Raw genomic sequence first — 21,022 nt, 5'->3', positions numbered from 1 at the left:
ATATAGGCCACCGTTCAGTACATGGCGCATGCGCCGCCCATCACGGTTTCTGCCTTCCTAGACAGGGAGGTTGTGCCGCCCTTAGTGAAACACTGCTGGCAACGATATATCGCAATCAAGGCCGCACCGAAGAGCGTTCAGTTTTCTTGCGAGATAATATAGGATTCCACGTCTTGCTAAGAGGAAAACCTTTCTCTCTGTTGATTAAATTATCAGACAACCTAATATCAATCGCCTCTTTATAGACACTATTCCAAATACCGGAAATTCTGGGAACCACCACAGTTTCATCAAATTTCAAACTGTGTCCCTCATTTAGGCAGTGTTCTGCTACTACCGATTTTTCCGGCTGTTGTATCCTCTTATGACGGCGATGTTCACACACCTGTCATGCACTGTGCGAATCGAACGGCCAATGTAAGCTGTCCCACACTGACACGGAAATTTGTACACACCGGGTGTCCTAAGCCCTTTCACAGAGTCATCTTTCACAGAGCAGAGCAGAGCCCAAATCTTAGAAGGTGGACGGAACGCACTCTTAATGTTAAAATTCTTTAAAATTCGTCAAATCTTAAACGAGAAGCCTCCGGAGGTGGTCCAAACTCCATAGCCCGACGAATCCGCTTCCCGGTGTCTCCATTTTCCTTAAAAACAGCCGTCAAATGCTCAAGTTCTTGGGTTAAGCTGTCTGCCTCGGAAATGGCATATGCTCTCCGTACCAAAGTCCTAAGGACGCCACTGCGTTGGTGTGGTGAATGAGAACTCTTACGATGCAGATAGCAATCTGTGTGTGTCGGCTCCCATCTGGTTTTTTATAAACCATAAAGTCTAAAAATGGAGCATCCCATCATTTTCAACCTCCATAGTAAGTTTGATACGGGGATGAAGACAGCTGAAGTGGTCCAAAAATCTGTTAAGAGCATCGCGTCCATGAGGCCAGACGAAGAAGGTATCATCCACGTATCTCTAGAAGCACGTTGGTTGCAAAGCTGAAGTCCTCAGTGTCCTCCATAAAGAAATTGGCGTACACGAATGGGTCTTCGACTCCGAAAGTACATATCGATGATGTTTCGTTGAATAGTTCGCACGCTGACACTTGTTGACGGCCCACCATTAATACCGCAGTAATTTGCGGAAGGGCTGCACTTCTGTCATGTTGAAAGATTCTCTTCAGTTATCGTTGATCCCGTTCTTGCAGTATCTTTTTTCCGGAGGCAGCGATGTAGGAGATTTGATGTTTTACTGGGTTCCTGATGTTCATTGTACACTTCGAGATGGTCGTACGGGAAAGTCCCCACTTCATTTCTACCTCGAAGCTGCTGTGTCGCATCGCTCGGATGCCGTCTGTAACACCACATTCAGAATCGCTTAAATCTCGATAACCTGGCATTGTAGCAACAGTAACCGATCATCTTATCCACATGGCTGTAACGGATCGTGCGGCCTCGTCTCGATCACTGAGTCAACAGATGGGGACGTTTGCAAGACAACAACCATCTGCACGAACAGTTCGACGACGTTTGCAGCAGCATGGATTATCAGCTCGGAGACTGTGGCTGCGATTACCCATGACGCTGCTTCACAGACAGGAGCGCCTGCGATGGTGTACTCAACGACGAACCTGGGTGCACGAATGGCATAACGTAATTTTTTTAGGATGAATCCAGGTTCTGTTTACAGCATCATAATGGTCGCATACGTGTTCGGCGACATCGCGGTAAACGCACATTGGAAGTGTGTATCCGTCATCGCCATACTGGTGTATCACCCAGCGTGATGGTATGTGGTGCCATTGGTAACACGTCTCGGTCACCTCTTGTTCGCATTGACGGCACTTTGAACAGTGGAAGCTGTATTTCCGATGTTTTACGACACGTGGCTCTACCCTTCATTCGATTCCTGAGAAACGCTACATTTCAGCAGGATAATGCACGACCGCATGTTGCAGGTCCTGTACGGGCCGTTCTGTATACAGAAAATGTTCGACTGCTGCCTTGGCCAGCACATTTTCCAGATCTCTCTCCAACTGGAAACGTCTGGTCAGTGGTGGCCCAGCAACTGACTCGTCGCAATACGCCAGTCACTATTCTTGATGAACTGCGGTATCGTGTTGAAGCTGCATGGGCAGCTGTACCTGTACACGCCATCCAAGCTCTGTTTGACTCAATGCCCAGGTGTATCAAGGCCGTTATTACGGCCACGGGTGGTTATTCGGGGTATTGATCTCTCAGGATGTATGCACCCAAATCGCTTATCATTTGCATTCCTTATGGGTGTAGCAATTTTAATGGTCAGTAGTGTGGACTGACAGAAGGAATAAGTAGCATTGGTTTGGAATATCTGACATTAGCGGTAGAGGCAAGTAAGCGACAATTCAATACGGTGTGCCAAACCTATGAGCCCGTAAAAGACATATTCTGAAAATCATCACCCATACTATTCCAAAGACAGCAACGCTGGATAAGTACGAGAACTACTGCACGAACGTCTTAACGGTTCATGTATTCAAGCTGCTGATAAGCGTAATATGTAGCAGAATGGACTATTAAATAGAGGTTCTGACGATGATCATTAGCATGGGTTCGAAGAGGTAAGCGAACAAGAGAAGTCGTTATTACGTTGAGATTGATTAAAAAAAATTATTTAAGTGAAAATCTAGTCATGTTCATAGGATTGGCGTACTCGGAAAAAGATTTCGACAATGTAAAATGGAGCAAGATGTACGAAATTCTGAGGAAGGTAACAGTAAGTTCTAAAGACTGATAATACGCAATATGTACAAGAAGCAGGAGCAGACAACAAGAATGGAAGACTAAGAAGTTCTCGAACTGCGTGCGTGTAACATGGTAGCCTTTCAAACCCACTGTTCAGTCTATACATCGAAAAGCGACGATGGAAATAAGTGAAAGATTCAATAGGGGATCAAATTTTAGAATGAAAGAATATCAGTGTTCAGATTTCTGATGTCATTGGTATCCACCGTGATAATGAAGAAGAATTGTAGGACCTCATGAAGGATATGTAAAGTATAACGAGTACAGAATATAGCAAAACGAAGAAAAACGAAACTAAAGAGTAGCAGAGTAAATTCTGCAATAAACTTGTCAAATTTGAGGACACGAATCAGACGAAGCGCTTACATTAACCTGTGATCACGCAATGTTAATCAGTTAATCAGTAGACAAATATATTTCCGAAATTCCATTATTATGCATTAAATAATTTTTAGTGTTGCGGTTTTACTCCGTCGGCATATGTTGTTCAGAAAAGTAATATATTGATCCTAGTCGGATGAAGTGTGACTGAACTGCCATTTAAATGCGACATGTTTACAGTTTCCACCTCTTCCCCCTCCTGGCGCTCAGCGACTGTGACGTATCGTTGGGTAATATGTGCCAGCCAGCCGTAGCGCTGTGACAGTCGTGCAAGAGCACTGCTTGTTAGCCGAATTCTTGGCCACCCATGGTCGAAACGTTTTCGTCCTTCGGGTTCCTTCGCTGATGCTTCTCTCAATCTTGATACCTTCTCGCTTCTATAGATATGGCCAACACATCTCAGTCACTTTGTACTGCCTTCCGTAATAACGTCTAGTTCATAATCATGGCATACATACTAATATCGTCTCGGCTATCATTTTCTCCGCATATTTCAGTATCTCGACGTGGCACGAATTCAAAGTTTTTGGAAGCGTGCTGCAAAAGTACTGAGCCAAGCTGCCTTCATAGCAGTCCATAATTGCCAAAATGGGACAGCTGTTGGATTTTTTGTACCAACTGACCTCTCGATTATGTCCCATAACAGTTCGATGAGATTCACCTCGAACTACCTGGGGCCTTATCAATAACTCGAAGTGTCCAGAATCTTCTTCGAACGAATCGCGACAACTGTGGCCAAATGACATGGTGCGTAGTCATCGATAAAAATTCCATTTTTGCTTGGAAACGTAAGCTCCATGAATGTCTGCAAATGGCCATAAGTAACCGAACATAGCCATTCCCGGTCAATGATAGGTTCATTTGGACCCACTGCATTCCATGTAAACACAGCCCACACCATTTAAGAGCCGCCACTAGCTTGCACAGAGCCATGTTGACAACTTGGGTCCACGGGTTCATGGGATCTACGCTACAATCGAAGCCTTCCATCAGCCCTTATCCACTGAAATGGGGACTTATTTAACCAGCCACGGTTTTCTGTCTTCTATGGTCCAACCGATATGTTCATGAGCTCAGCAGAGGCACTGCAAGTGATGTGTCGATGTCAGCAAAGACACTTGCGTCGGGCGTCTGCTGTCATAGCCCGTTAACGCCAGATTTTCCTAACGGATACGTTCGTTGTGCGTACCACATTTATTTCTGTGGTTATTTCACGGAATGTTGCTTGTCTGTTAGCACTGACAACTCTGCAGAAAGGCTGCTGCTCTCGTCGTTAACTGAAGGCAGTCGACCACTGCGTTTTCCGTGATTAGATACAATGCCTGAAATTGGGTACTCTCGACACGCTCTAGACAATATGGAGTTTGGAATATTGAATTTCCTAACGATTTCCGAACTGGTATGTCGCATGCGTCTAGCACTAACTACCATTCCACGTTCAAAGCCGTGCGGCCATTATCAGGTCAGTAACCTGTGCACACGATACACCTGCGTACAAATCACAGCTCCACCAACACACTGCCCTTTTATACGTTGTGTACGTGATACTGCCGCCATCTCTATATGTGCAAACCCGTTTCTTTTGTCACCTCAGCGTTGATAGTACAGCAAGTATGTTCGATGACGGGATTGAAACTATCAGTGTTTTAAATCAATAACCACAACGTTCAGTGTTAGGACAAGCTAACAAAACGTAATGCGTAGTGCTGTATATTTGGTACACTCTATGGAATATTAAAAAAATTATTCACCTAGTAATAAAAAACTAAGACATTAAACGGGCGTGACAGAGCCGCTTCGCGTCGTTTTCCTAGCCTCATTCGTGTAATGAACAAGAGAGAGAGATACAGCGATGATTAACGTACTGTGTAGTGACCTGCAAAGTATGTTTGTGGATACTGACTGGCACACACTCCAACAGCCAGTAGGGGTGTCCTGCCGCCCACACGTGACACTTGCTCCTGCTCCAGGTCTTTCCGACCGACTGAAGTTTTCACTGTAATCCACTTTGCGCCGAAAACGTAAAAGCCAGCAGTAAATTCTGGATTCTGTTCCTTATTTGAAATGCTTACTCCCTTCAGGTTTATCTCAGATTACATCCATATTTTAGAAATACTCGATGGTGCTCCCCTGCATCCAGTTCATGAGTAATCACTTGTAGCTGTTAAGAAAAGGCTCGGTCGTAGAAATCGTTTGGAGAACGTTTCACGTTGAATTATTTAATTTCATGTCCTGTGTGTCGCTTTGCACGAGAAATCGTAATGGCGTGGAATGAGGTAGCTTGCAAAGATTTACGCGTACCATTCGCAAATGCGTTCGCTTAACAGAGAACTACGTTTAAACGTAGTTAATGGAGAATGATCTAGCCACTAACAGTAAAAAAATCTTTATCTTACTCTTGGGAATCGGTTTTTTGCTATCATCGCCATTTTCAGAATGCTACACCGCTTCGTTATAGTATTATATTGTTCAGAAACATGTCGTCAGATTCTACGTTGCATGATAATATCTGGGAAGTTAGCGCCATTTTAAAAGATACCTAGATGACTTGAATAATATGGAAAATTATGTAAACGTGCATGAAACTGATAAAATGTAGAGTTATTGTGTTATATACACTTACATTTATTCTGCTGATCGGCGTTTTATCCGGTTTGGGTCCTTATACATTACTGTATCATTTACTCACTTGATATTTTATCTACAGAAATCACATTAACATCCAGTGGTGTCCAAAATTAAAGCAACAAACTGAATGTTTGCAAACTTGCGTTTATTTTTCCATAAAACCGTATAAACTGGATGATAGTGAAGCATAAAAGACGTGAAGAACATTGGAAATGCATAACGTTGGACATGTTCTTCGTTTTTTTACAACATAACGGATTTGGACACACATTCTGAGAACTGGATAATGAGCTCAGTATAGTGTGTGACCACCTCTGGCAGCAGTACAGGCCTGACAACGATGGGGCACGCTGTAAATGATATCGTCAATCTCATGCTGCGGCAATGACGCCCATTGCTCCTGCAGAGCTGCTCGCAAGTCTTGCAGAATGGTTGGTGGGTGCCAACGTGATGCAATCCTTGTCGCTAGTGCATCCCAGATATTACGAGGTCGAGTATTATACGAGGCGTGTTTTTTAAGTAAGTATCGTTTTGAAATTAAAAAATTACGTGCTAAGATATCTCAATAATTTTAGTTTTACATGAAAGCCTGTACCTTAATCTGCGCACTGACGCCATTACAGTCTGATTCTTTCTTGTTTACGTTGTGTACTGAGTGTTTAAGATGCCTCCGATAATCGTGGGTCCCGACGACTGTGAAGTACGGGCTGTTATAAGATTTCTTAGTGCTAAAGACCTAAAAGCGATCGATATTCATCGTGAGATCTGTGCAGTTTACGGAGGAAACATTATGAGTGATGGAATGGTAAGAAAGTGGGTGAGAGCATTTAAAGATGGCCGCACAAATGTGCATGATGAACAACGGAGTGGGTGTCCTTCTGTCGTTAATGAAAGTTTGGTGCAGGAAGTGGACAATAATGTGAGAGAAAACGGACGCTTTACGATTTCCTCCGTGGGGGATGACTTTCCCAATGTTTCTCGTAGTGTTTTGTATGGCATTGCGACCGAGCACTTGAATTACCGAAAATTGTGCGCACGTTGGGTACCGAAAATGTTGACGGATGTGCACAAAACCAAACGTTTAGACAGTGCACTGACAGTGCACAACGATGGTGATGATTTCTTAAGCCCAATTGTTACGGGCGATGAAACATTTGTGGCCTACGTCACACCAGAATCAAAGCAACAGTCCATGGAAGTTGAGCTAGGGCATCGACTTGCTGCAGGACAATGCCCGTCCGAATGTGGCGATTCAAAAGATCTCATCACATCTTTTCGACGGGAAACTCTAGATCATGTTCCGTACAGCCCCGATATTGCGCCCAGTGACTACCATCTGTTTCTGCACGTGAAGAAACACCTGGGTGGTCAGCGTCTTCAAGATGATGACGAAGTCAAAACAGTGGTGATGCAGTGGTTAACGGGTCAGGCGGCAGACGTCTGTGAGGAGGGTATTCAAAAACTGGTACAACTTTATGACAAATGCCTCAGTATTGACGGAAATTATGTAGAAAAGTAGATTGGAAATGGAAATGAGCGTTTGGCGTCATTGGCCGGGAGGCCCCTCGCGGGGCAGGTCCGGCCGCCATATCGCAGGTCTTATTACATTCGGCGCCACATTGGGCGACCTGCACGCCGGATGGGGATGAAATGATGATGAACACAACACAACACCCAGTCCCTGAGCGGAGAAAATCTCCGACCCAGCCGGGAATCGAACCCGGGCCCAGAGGACGGCAAGCCGTCACGCTGACCACTCAGCTACTGGGGCGGACAAAAGTAGATTAAGGTACAGGCTTTCACGTAAAACCAGGAACAACCACAAATTAGGATCTACGATCTCGTCACGATGCCTGACAGAAGTTAACCATTGTTAATCTTACAGTACAACTTCATGCTCACACCATCAGGGGTAGTTCTCCATATCGGTCTCTTTCCACTAATTACCATGTTCCCTCCAGATGCAAATCTGTCGAGAATGACTTATAGCCCTCCTACGTCTCTGAATAAACAGGCTTTTCTATATGTTCGTGTGTCTGAAGTCGGTAATCTGTGGGTAAAAGACATATACTCTGAAGAACAATGCAAAACTGAGAGAAGTAGATGAAGTTACAACCGAATCGTCACTGCCCAGTACTTTATCAATGGCGATTAGAAACAAAGTTCGGAAAACGTTATAAATTCTTATTAGGTAAACTAATTTTTAATTAACAGTAGTTAGTGGAAAATCTGGAATTAAAATTTTTTAAAGTATGTCATTAATGAAGATAACCAACGGCCATCAGTTCCTCATCGTAACAAAAATAATTAAATTGAAACAGAACCTCTTACTCGTTAGCACTCTTATCTCGGAATATTTATTGGCGTCATGACGTAGGAACAGTACCTAAAGCACACTTTGTAGTACTTCATACCACACATGTCACAGTAATCAGATAATAATCCAATAGCAAACACATACAACATATTATATTAAACTGCAAAGACAAAATAATGTAAGATGGTTCCTGGATGTGGGCAGAAACTTTTTCTTACGTTAATCACCCTAATACTGACTGTCGTATTTGTAGCAAGCAGAAAGATTGTTTGAATTTTTTCATTCGTAAGGACTGTCATTTACCTAGCAGCTATTCTGATATTTCTTTGTATTATGCCACAAGCTATAATTAGAAACAGTGCTTTAACAGTGAAATTCGGTGTCCAACTTATGTAAAAGTTTTACTACCAAGATTTTATTATGAAAGTTACTATATTTTTAGTAAGTGAATTAATACTGGCTTTTGCATCATTCTATTTCTGACATTATTCATGCTAAAGCCATAGATTTCATTATAATGTAATTGTCCGAAAGTTGGAAAAATTGTGTTTTGATAATCTAATGAACTAATGTTCATATTCTGTTCATTTCATGATTAGGCCTACGTCGGTTCGTACAAAGTGATAATTTACAAGACAATATACACGAAAACAATGTTATTTAAGCAATAAAATTTCAACTAAGCTGGTCAGCCTACTACACTTCTAATTATGAAAAGTCTATAAGTTACTTCACTTTATGATGCCGTTGATATGTCGCGCAGCTTCATTTAGCGCTAAAATAGGGCACAGATTGATCTTCTTGCCATAGCATAGCCAATAACAAGGGCCCACAGTACTCTTCACAAAATGTGAATTACTCTTGCTGCATTTGTACTGTGCCTAATAAATTCCATACACACAGCTAGACCATATTAAACATCCGCCAAAACAACCATTTTAGTTTTCACTGCTCCGCACTTTGAAAATGGACATTTTATCTCATCACTTTTTCATAGCAGCATCGGCGATTACACACAACCGACGAGAACAACAGCCTCCTCGTGACTCCGAAGTGCTACTTTTTTGGGGCACTCGCACGCTCAGCGGTAATGCATTTACAATTTCTTATACTCTTTGACAATAGCTTTTTCCTGACTGGGCCAGCGTGTCTACTTACCAAATGCTACCATTCCATTCGTATTCCTTTGTTATATAACAAATAGCATTTGTAACTTGACAAAATATTTACAAGAATAATACTCAGCACAAATAATAAAAGAAACTTCGTACAACAAGTAGAAAATGTATGATCATCCACAGAGTTGTGGTGTTGTACACTCTCCAGACCAAATCTGGACTCATCAATGAAAAGAACATTGGTCGACTGTTCGATCATCCTGGTGGCATGTTGAAGGTTCTACTCTAGACTTCCCTTCCGTGAAGACGCATCAGACGTACACATAAAGCAGATCTCCGGCTATAAAGGCTACTCTGCAGAAGGCTTTTGTACACCCTTTACCTTGGTACAACTCGTCTAGTGGATGTTGCGAAGTCAGATGCTAGTGTGGTCGTGCGGTATTAAGGCAGCACCGTCGTCCCCTTACAGCCAAAGAATGTCTTCTCTTTCTGACGTCACACGTGGTCGGTCCTGCTCTGGTGTTCGGGATACAGTTCCCGTCTCCATGAACTGTCACCACATCGGAAAAGCAACGGAACGATTTAGGTTAAGCCATCCGGTCACATCAGTTTCCAACTGTCCTGCTTCTGTTCTTCGTATGTTCTTCTACCGCAGAAAGTCTGGTAGACGTCTTGGTTGTGCCATACAGCACCATCTATAACTATGTACACAGCGATTGCGGATTTAGACCAACCGGCGAACACCACCCCCTTTGATAGGTGCCCTGACATTATTGTTGACGTGGTTATTTGTTGAATGGAATGTTATCTTCCGTGCAGAACATGATCATATGGACATCTATTGAGAGTTTGTATGATTATGTCGTGAATTAGACGCAGGACAGGAAAATAGTGGTCTGTTGCTTTAATTTAGGACACAAGTGTATTTCCCTCAATTATTCAAATAACACACACAACACATAAAGCAGCACTACCTACTCAAATATAATTATGCAAAGTAGGAGTGCATGAAATGCTGCTAACAGCTATAATATAATGAAAGTACAGCTATATCAAGGACAGAATGGTGGGAGGAAAACGTTAATGGCCATAAAATAATGTTCTTTCCTAAAAGAAAACGATAGGTAGTTATTTTCAAACAGCTTACGGTAATTCAGCCAGGCAGCGTTTACAGAGACCGCTTATATTTCGGCGGGAGTACACCCCGCCATTTTCAAGGCACAAACAGCAACGGACAGAGATGTACAGGCAAATTTAATCTTGGAGTAATTCAGGAAAGATAACACACACACACACTGAACACTAATGCCACCAAAGATGACCAAAGTCAGAGGTATCGATAGTGAAAGGCTACGAACTAGCAAATGAGCTAACATTGACTCTGTCCCTCTGTTTATGACAAGGGAGAGAGCAGGATTCCAGGGAGAGTTTACGCAAAAACTCCATCCCTGTTTACAAGGTTCTCGCTAATTTAATCTCAACAGCCTCCTTAATAACACTGCCCCAGCAGCTGGACGTGCATGCCAATATCTCAGTATTGTTATATAACATAGGGTGACCAATATCCAAACAATGTTCGTCAATAGCAGATCTACTTGGCCGCTGTAACCGTGTGTGCCGTTTATGCTCAGTACATCGGTCCTCCACGGTCCTGATAGTCTGATCAATATATCAGATGCGACAGCTGCAAGGAATGCGATATACAACCGTCTTGCGCATGCCAACATCATCCTTAAGAGAACCAAAGCACTCTAATTTTAGATGGATTTTCGAAAACACATTTCTCAATATATTTCCATTCTTGTTGGAAGTGCTTCCTACGTAAGGCAAAAAGGCAGAAGACTCAGGTGTCGACTCAATTTTATCATCAACCACCCTTTGCACAGTTGGTCGACAGCGCAACGCACGTTCAGTCTGTCTTTCACTGTATCCATTTTGACGAAATGTAGCTTCAAGATGGGCCAGCTGAGCTGGCAAAGTCTCAGTGTCGGAAATAACATGTGCCCTGTGTACCAAGGTAGGAAGTACCCCTTCACGCTGAGCCGGTGGTGACAACAGTCAGCCTGTAAATACAAGTCAGTGTCAGTGTGTTTCCGGTAAACTGTTTGTCCAAATGATCCATCAGCCTTCCTCCTAACCAAAACATCGAGAAAGGGAAGGCAATTATCCACCTCTATCGTAAAACGAATGTTCGGGTGGAACGAGTTCAGATGTTCTAAAAACGCATTCAAATTCTCCCTACCACGAGGCCAAACAACAAAAGTATCATCAACATATGTGAAGAAACATGCGGGTTTGAAAGGCGCCGACTCCAATGCACGTTCCTCGAAGTCTTCCATAAACAAATCTGCAATCACAGGAGACAAGGGACTCCCCATCGCAACTCTTATCTGTCTGCTCATAATACGGGTCACTGAACAAAAAGTAAATGTATCTCAACACATGCCGAAAGAGATTAGTCAATTCAACACCAAAACCTAACCTCAGTTAACCGCAACGAGTCAGATAGAGGAACACGAGGGAAGAGAGAGGCCTCATCAAAACTTACTAAAATATCAAAGTCATTCAACGGCAGTCCCTCCAAACGACGTAAGTAATCAGCTGAGTTCCTAATATTATGTTCACACCGACCAACTTGTGGACTCAGCAGAGAAGGAAGATGCTTGGATACACGATATGTCAGAGCGCCGATTTTTCTCACTATAGGAAGTAAAGGAACCTAGTCCTTGTGTACCTTCGGAAGGCCATATAACCTAGGGGGAACAGCACTATAGGTATTAAGACTCTCGATAGTGTCGTGCGACAAACCACTTTTATTCATGGGGATACTAGTCTTACTCTCAACACTTTTCGTTGGGGTCAGCATCGATTCTGCGATACGCTGAGTCAGATAATAAACTTTGCACCTTTTGTACATAATCTTGTTTGTTTAAGACGACGGTGGCTTTGCCCTTGTCTGCAGGTAAGACAAAAATATCAAGATCCACTTTGAGTGAGCGTAACAGGATACCAACCTCACTTTAACTCGCCATACGGCCCTGTTGTTACATTACTCTTGGTTGGACGAGCCCTAGTCAACAAACGGCATGGTGGTAGAAACATGATGCGTTTCTGCTGCTGTGATAGTAGTGTGAACAGAGATGTTTTTATCTCTTAACTATGCCGATCCTGAACTCTCACAGAATATTAAATTCCCATTGAAGTGGGAATACTCCCAGTATGGGGGTAAATAAAATACGCAGTATACACGCAACGGTTTATTATACTGAATGGTTAAGACTTCTGCTCAATGCGAAATTTCAAGTTGATTCAGAATTATTATCAGATCAAAAAGATAAATATATTCTTTCTGTTCGTAATTATTTTCCACGGTAAATAAAATCCTTGATCCATATACTAAGCTTCAAATCAAGGTTTATCGCTCCCTATTACCTCAGAACCAACTTCGAATTACAGAACAGAATACAAAGAACTGCTAGAATGCACTCAGACATATTCTTGAAACAATACCACACACAATGCTGGAAAGATCAGATAAGCAACTGTTAGGATACAACTTAGACAAAAATTGGACAACAACTAGTTCCAGTATGAAGGAGTTAGAGGAATTTTGGACAAATTTTAAACTGATTACAAATCGCGCTCTGGAGAAGAATATGCCAAGTGAATGGATTAAGGATGGAAAAAAACCATCATGGTTTAACAAAAAAATTCAGACAACTCTGAAGAAGCACAAATTACTATACTCTAGGGCCAAAAAAGGACATGAAAAAATGTATAGGAAAAAGTTAGTAAGAATTCTTGCTTCTACAAAAATATCGATGCGCGAGTCGTACAATAACTTCAGCCGTCATACTTTAGCAATGGATCTTGCCGAGAACACAAGAAAATTCTAGTCCTACGTAAAATCACAAAGCAAGTCGAAGGATTCTGTCCACTGACCCATTGACTAGTGTGGTGTGGCAAAAGAAATGGAGTGAACTTCTAGATTTCGCGTTTGAAAAATCACTCACACGGAAGGATCGTTGATCATTGCACCGACTGTCGTGTAGAGGACACAGAAACTGACGTTTCTGCAGTTGAGAAGCAACTGAAAGAGCTGAAAACTCGGAAATCATCAGGTGTAGATGGAATACCGGCATTTGCCGCTTGCTTGCATTTATAGCAAATCCTTGCCCAGGACAAAGCTGGAGAAAAGCGTAAATGAATGGACCCATTAAATTACATATCCACGTCGTTAACACCTGTACGCTGCAGAATTCTTGAATATATTCTAAGTTTCCATGCAATAAATTTCTTTAAGACGGGAAAGATACTGTCTACAAATGAGCACGGATTTAAAAAGCACCTCACTTGTAAGACTCAGACTGCACTTTTCTTGCATGACATACTGTGGAAGACGGATGAAGAGTAACAGGCGGATTTCATATTATTAGATTATTGGAAAGCGTTTGACACTGTGCTTCCACCCCCGCCAGTTAACGAAAGCCCAAGCATTCGGAATAGATGCAACCAGTTGCTTATAAGAAATTTAATTTCTTGATCAGTTTCAGTCACTTAGTGCTCTTCTCCAGAAAATTATGCCTACTGCATTATTTGGGAGTGTCAAAAACAAAGTGCATACATCACATTGCAATGGTTCTAAAAAATATTTTCTGGAGCAAAAATATATGGACGAGCAACGAAATAGGTTTCAGGTGTGTGAGTGGTTCAAAGACTTCTAAAGTTTATAAAGCCCAGGATGCTGCCTTCGACGACGATGTTCATCTCTATCTACAGTAGCGCCCCAGAAAAGTGTAACAGAACTGTCCTTGTTCTCTGTAGACACTCTAAAACATAAGTAACGACACATCACGAAGAAATTATCCAAGTAGGACGGAAATCCGTCGATATCACGCGCATGTTCAGACAAACAAATCATGTAGTCGGGAGATAGCGCTTCACAAGTACAGCAAGGCAATAACACGTTGGTCTACCTCTGACACTTACGCAAGCAGTTATTCCGCTTGGCATTCGTTGATAGAGTTGTTCTCATAGGACATGCCAGGTTCTGTCCAATTGGTGCATAAAATCTTCAGAATCTGGAACTAGTTGGAAGACACTGCTCATAAATCTCCTAACTTTCTCTATAGGGTAGGTATCCGGTGACCTGCCTGTTCAAGGTAGTATTTGGCAAGCATGAAGACACGTAGTAGCACATCTCGCGGTTGGGCTGGCGTTATCGTGCTGAAATCTAAGCCCTGATAGGTTTGCCACGAAGGACAAGTCAATTGGGTCTCTTCAGACAAGTCTTCCGCCTGGAATATCATTGGCTGGAGTATAATTTTCGTCAGTAATGAGTGCCGTTTGGAACTGAGGCCCTTTGACCAGCAAAAACGTGTCTGGAGTTGCCCCAGACAGCGGTAGGATACCAACCTGACTTTCACTCGCCATATGGCCCTATAAGCAAGAATGAGTCTGGGGTGACATTTAATTTCATGGCAGGGCACCTTTGGTTGTCATTCGCGGTGTCTTTCCAGCACAGCAGTTCGTCTACGCTATTCTGAGCCCTGTTTTATTCCCCTCCGTGGCAAGCAATCCTGGTCTTCCGTTTCAGCAGGATAATGTCCGCCGGCACAAGGCGATAGTTTCTTCGTGTTTGCCAAATCCTACGCTTGCCTTCCCTGACATATTCCTTACTACCACTCGAGTATTTTTTTATCCCCACAAAGTCGGATTAATGGGAAACATCTAAGCAATACAGAAGCGTTTCACAAGATCTGTTAAAGGCAAGTTAGATCAAGACGAAAATGTTACTGAGATGCTTCGTGATCTGAAGAGGATATTACACTACTGGCCATTAAAATTGCTACACCACGAAGATGACGTGCTACAGACGCGAAATTTAACCGGCAGGAAGAAGATGCTTTGATATGCAAATTATTAGCTTTTCAGAACATTCACAGAAGGTTGGCGCCGGTGGCGACACCTACAACGTGCTGACATGAGGAAAGTTTCCAACCGATTTCTCATACACAAACAACAACTGACCGGCGTTGCCTGGTGATACGTTGTTGTGATGCCTCATGTAAGGAGGAGAAATGCGTACCATCACGTTTCCGACTTTGATAAAGGTCGGATTGTAGCCTATCGCGATTGCGGTTCATCGTATTGCGACATTGCTGCTCGCCACATCCGTGTTTGGCGACATCGCGATGAACGCACATTGGAAACGTGTATTCGTCATCGCCATACTGGCGTATCACCCGGCGTGATGGTATAGGGTGCCACTGGTTACACGTCTCGGTCACCTCTTGTTCGCAGTGACGGAACTTTGAACAGTGGACGTTACGTTTCAGATGTGTTACGACCCGTGGCTCTACCCTTCATTCAATCCCTGTGAAACCCTACATTTCAACGGGATAGTTCACGAGCGCATGTTGCATGCCCTGTACGGGCCTTTCTGGATACAGAAAATGTTCGAACCCTGCCCTGGCCAACACATTATCCAGATCTCTCCCCAATTGAAAACGTCTAGTCAATGGTGGCCGAGCAAGTGGCTCGTCACAATACGCCAAGCACTACTCTTGATGAACTGTGGTATCGTGTTGAAGGTGCATGGGCAGCTGTACCTGTACACGCCATCCAAGCTCTGTTTGACTCAATGCCCAGGCGTATCAAGGCCGTTATTACGGCCAGAGGTGGTTGTTCTGGGTACTGATTTCTCAGGATCTGTGCACCCAAATTGCATGAAAATGTAATCACATGTCAGTGCTAGTATAATACACTCCTGGAAATGGAAAAAAGAACACATTGACACCGGTGTGTCAGACCCACCATACTTGCTCCGGACACTGCGAGAGGGCTGTACAAGCAATGATCACACGCACGGCACAGCGGACACACCAGGAACCGCGGTGTTGGCCGTCGAATGGCGCTAGCTGCGCAGCATTTGTGCACCGCCGCCGTCAGTGTCAGCCAGTTTGCCGTGGCATACGGAGCTCCAGCGCAGTCTTTAACACTGGTAGCATGCCGCGACAGCGTGGACGTGAACCGTATGTGCAGTTGACGGACTTTGAGCGAGGGCGTATTGTGGGCATGCGGCAGGCCGGGTGGACGTACCGCCGAATTGCTCAACACGTGGGGCGTGAGGTCTCCGCAGTACATCGATGTTGTCGCCAGTGGTCGGCGGAAGGTGCACGTGCCCGTCGACCTGGGACCGGACCGCAGCGACGCACGGATGCACGCCAAGACCGTAGGATCCTACGCAGTGCCGTAGGGGACCGCACCGCCACTTCCCAGCAAATTAGGGACACTGTTGCTCCTGGGGTATCGGCGAGGACCATTCGCAACCGTCTCCATGAAGCTGGGCTACGGTCCCGCACACCGTTAGGCCGTCTTCCGCTCACGCCCCAACATCGTGCAGCCCGCCTCCAGTGGTGTCGCGACAGGCGTGAATGGAGGGACGAATGGAGACGTGTCGTCTTCAGCGATGAGAGTCGCTTCAGCCTTGGTGCCAATGATGATCGTATGCGTGTTTGGCGCCGTGCAGGTGAGCGCCACAATCAGGACTGCATACGACCGAGGCACACAGGGCCAACACCCGGCATCATGGTGTGGGGAGCGATCTCCTACACTGGCCGTACACCACTGGTGATCGTCGAGGGGACACTGAATAGTGCACGGTACATCCAAACCGTCATCGAACCCATCGTTCTACCATTCCTAGACCGGCAAGGGAACTTGCTGTTCCAACAGGACAATGCACGTCCGCATGTATCCCGTGCCACCCAACGTGCTCTAGAAGGTGTAAGTCAACTACCCTGGCCAGCAAGATCTCCGGATCTGTCCCCCATTGAGCATGTTTGGGACTGGATGAAGCGTCGTCTCACGCGGTCTGCACGTCCAGCACGAACGCTGGTCCAACTGAGGCGCCAGGTGGAAATAGCATGGCAAGCCGTTCCACAGGACTGCATCCAGCATCTCTACGATCTTCTCCATGGGAGAATAGCAGCCTGCATTGCTGGGAAAGGTGGATATACACTGTACTAGTGCCGACATTGTGCATGCTCTGTTGCCTGTGTCTATGTGCCTGTGGTTCTGTCAGTGTGATCATGTGATGTATCTGACCCCAGGAATGTGTCAATAAAGTTTCCCCTTCCTGGGACAATGAATTCACGGTGTTCTTATTTCAATTTCCAGGAGTGTATATTTGTCAAATGAATACCCGTTTATCCTCTGCATTTCTTCTTGGTGTAGCAATGTTAATGGTCAGTAGTGTATTTTCGCGAAAGATTGTTGAGAAAGTTTATAAAACAGGCGTTCGCAGCTGTCTGCTGTCAACGTATACTTCGCGTAAAGATTGCGAAGATAAGAAGGGAATTAAGGATAGGATTTAAGGTCATTTTCAAATGGGATAGGAAACGACTAGTAGTGCTGGATGGTACTCTCCGCCATACGCCATGCCTGTGTTTGCATAGTACACATGTAGATGTACGTTCCCCATCTATCCTTAAATATCTAAAATAATGCAAACTTTCGTTTCAATAAGGGTACTGACCAGGTGCAACAGAAAACTATTACGTCAGTCAATCAGTTATACATACGTAAGATTTACTATACGTTATAGAATTTCATATTTTCTTTTTAGAAACAGTCTCGTTCCGACACATCCTGACTGCCGGGATACTGTCGCCGCAAAAGCAACACTGGCTCTAAGTTATACCTGCCCCGCCACTTCCGGATATTACTACGTTATCTCAGCAGTGTACTCCATTAATTCTCCTGTAGTATAGGGGAGTAGTCATCCATCCACGCTCTAAAGTTGATGTTAATGAAGAATGGTCATTTTTTCTTCGAGGACGTTTTCGTACATCTATATCCCGGAAAAATACGACATCAAAAGCGAATAATTTAATTTGATAAGATATCTGCTTCCCGTACAGATCTGATGAAAACAGTAACGCACATATGCAACAAATTCTTGTTTTAGTCTATCCAATGAAAGTGGCTGCGTACTGCCCATAAGTAAGTAATACGAAATTCTTGTTAAGCTGTTTATTTGCACAGCAGTAAAGCTCCGATTTAAAGCTCTGCCGTCGTGCTGTTTTTGCTACTGTATAATCCTCTTTTGCGGGTTCATATATGTAACTGAAAAATCTCATTAAAGCAGCAGCCCGCCGGCTCGTCATTTGGCACTGTACTCTGCGACGCACTAGCAGCTGCGACAAATAATCTAAGCCTTTGTTGGGCGTTTTAACCCCAGGGCTTTAATATAGTCGGAATGTTCCCGGCTAATCTACTCACTCTTTTTCAAACGCTGTTCAGAGACAGTAGGAATCGTCCAGATGTACGAACTCTTAAAATGTTAGGCATTTAGACCACCGCGCAACAAATATACTCGTAACGTTTCTTTACATAGATAAAACAAATAAAATAAATCCACGCTCGCTAAGCACATGGAAGAGCAGAGCCATTGTACTGGAAGTAGTACGTTTGTTTGTGGATCCCTCATACTACTAAAAAAGACAAGGGGACGGATCTCCATGAAGAACTGGAAAAGTACATATTGAGCCTCACATCACTAAATATTCTTAGCGGACTATTTGATGGTATCAATAAACCATTTTTGAAAATTTTCGTACAGTTTAAGTACAGAACGGACTACGAGAATTATGTTATAGATTACAACCCCTATTCGCAGACAGGATTAGCCCTTGCGAAACATATATCACCTAATTAACATTGTGATAACTAGGAAATAAAGTGCACATAGCTGTGTATAAAATGCGCGTATAAAACACATAAATATAAGGCAGAATAATAATAAACACAAATAAATTTCTTATTATTCTTTACAGATAAATTATATATTTACCCTTGCAGTAAATGACATGTACAAGGCTACACTTTCAAAAAATGTTTCGTAACAAATCTATGTTCGATGATCATTATTTCTTCTTCAGAAAAGTTTTTCTTGCCACGCCAATCTGAATTTTATATCCTTCATATTTACGCCACCGTCATTTATCCTACTGCCCAAATATTGAAACTCAACAACCGAATTAAAGTTTCGGTATTGATGTAACTCTCTCAACACCACTTGGTGTAATTGGGCTACATCCTAATACCTGAGTATTGCTTTTCTTAATGTTCATCTTATAACCTCTTTCAGCACTGTCCATTTCCTTCATCTGCTCTTCCGCTTCCTTTGCCGTCTCTGCCCGCATTTCAATGTCATCGGCAAACGTCAAAGTTTTTATTTCTTCTCCCAAAACAATTAGTTCATGAGCCCACTCGAACCGTAAATGGTTGCGAAGGCATACATGACCTCTTAGCAACAAATAATCCTGGACACTGCGGGCTTTTTCAAAATAACTGCGCTGTGGTGTGATGGCCCTCAACTACGCACCCTCTGACTCAGAGTTGCGATATTAAAAGTTGTGGCTTGTTTCGTTGTCTAGGGGCTGGGATACGTAGTTGCCGCTTTACAAGCCAAATACTGCTCAGTCTACAGTATACAATGTGAATAGACACATGAATCAAATGGTCGAATGTTACTATCATTCGGCAATTGCGAATTTTGAACGTAATATAGACAGTGTAAAATGAAAGATTGCCAAATGGTTGAAATGGCTCTGAGCACTATGGGACTTAACATCTGAGGTCATCAGTCCCCTAGACTTAGAAGTACTTAAACCTAACTAACCTAAGTACATCACACACATCCACGCCCGAGGCAGAATTCGAAACTGCGACCGTAGCAGCAGCGCGGTTTTGTACTGAAGCTCCTAGAATCGATCGTACACAGCGCCCGGCCTCGGTGTAAAAAAGTAGCTTAAATCACTTAATAAAGGCAATGCCCCTGGTCCAAATTGTGAACTAGTCAGGTTCCTTTCAGAACAGGCTTATACAATAGCTTCATATTTATCAATTATATATAACCGCGCGCTCACAGAAAGTTCCGTACCCAAAGTGAGTATTGGCGGTTAAAATTGTAGACACGATTACTGTAAGCAGGATGAACTGGTTTTTGGGTTGCAGTAGTTATGCACAGAGACAAAGGCTTCTCCGGGACAAATCATCGGTCCAAGATCTGCAACTCAAGACCATTACTACAGATCCGATTGGCTGTGTCATATCAGTGAAACAGGTATTATTTAAGTTGATCGTACCAACGCTCAAAAGTTGCGTTCACGGTCGTCTCCACACAATTTAAACATTCTACTTTGTAATATTAATTTTCGATACTGAGGTCAATCACAATCAAAGGATTGCTCAAAGCACATAGAATTAATGAATATTGGTAATTAATAGCAAAGACAGGAGATTAATAAATGGATGAGCCGACAAAATGAAGTGGTAGATTTAACTATGTCTGCAACACGATTGAAATGATTGTGTGGACAAGGGTTTTTTTTATGGATGCGTAGTTCAAGGAATTTCTTTGCTATATTCTGCGAGGGCGTGCTGATAATTTCCCAGAATTATTTACATTAAACACTTCAAGCTTTTTAGATGAAACAAATTTTGTTATCATCATACTTCTTAATTTTTCTTGTCACCCTCTCGACGAACTCATTTCTTCCAAGGGTAGACCTGTCACTGCAACATGTTTGACTTTGTTGATGAAGCCGTAACTTCGCCTCTTCTTGCACCACTTCATCACCGTCAAAGTGGAGTTCTTTAAGTTTTGGAGACAGATGAAATTCGGATGGGGTCAAGTTGGGACTGTATGGAGGAAGATCGATGACAGCGAATCCCAGGATTGTTGCAGATGTCGCAGTGCCTGTGTGTGGTCTGGCATTGTGATGCTGAAGGAGAGG

Source organism: Schistocerca americana, chromosome 3 (genome assembly GCF_021461395.2).
Source record: "Schistocerca americana isolate TAMUIC-IGC-003095 chromosome 3, iqSchAmer2.1, whole genome shotgun sequence".
NCBI classification, from domain to species: Eukaryota; Metazoa; Arthropoda; class Insecta; order Orthoptera; family Acrididae; genus Schistocerca; species Schistocerca americana.
This window is presented reverse-complemented; position numbering follows the sequence as displayed.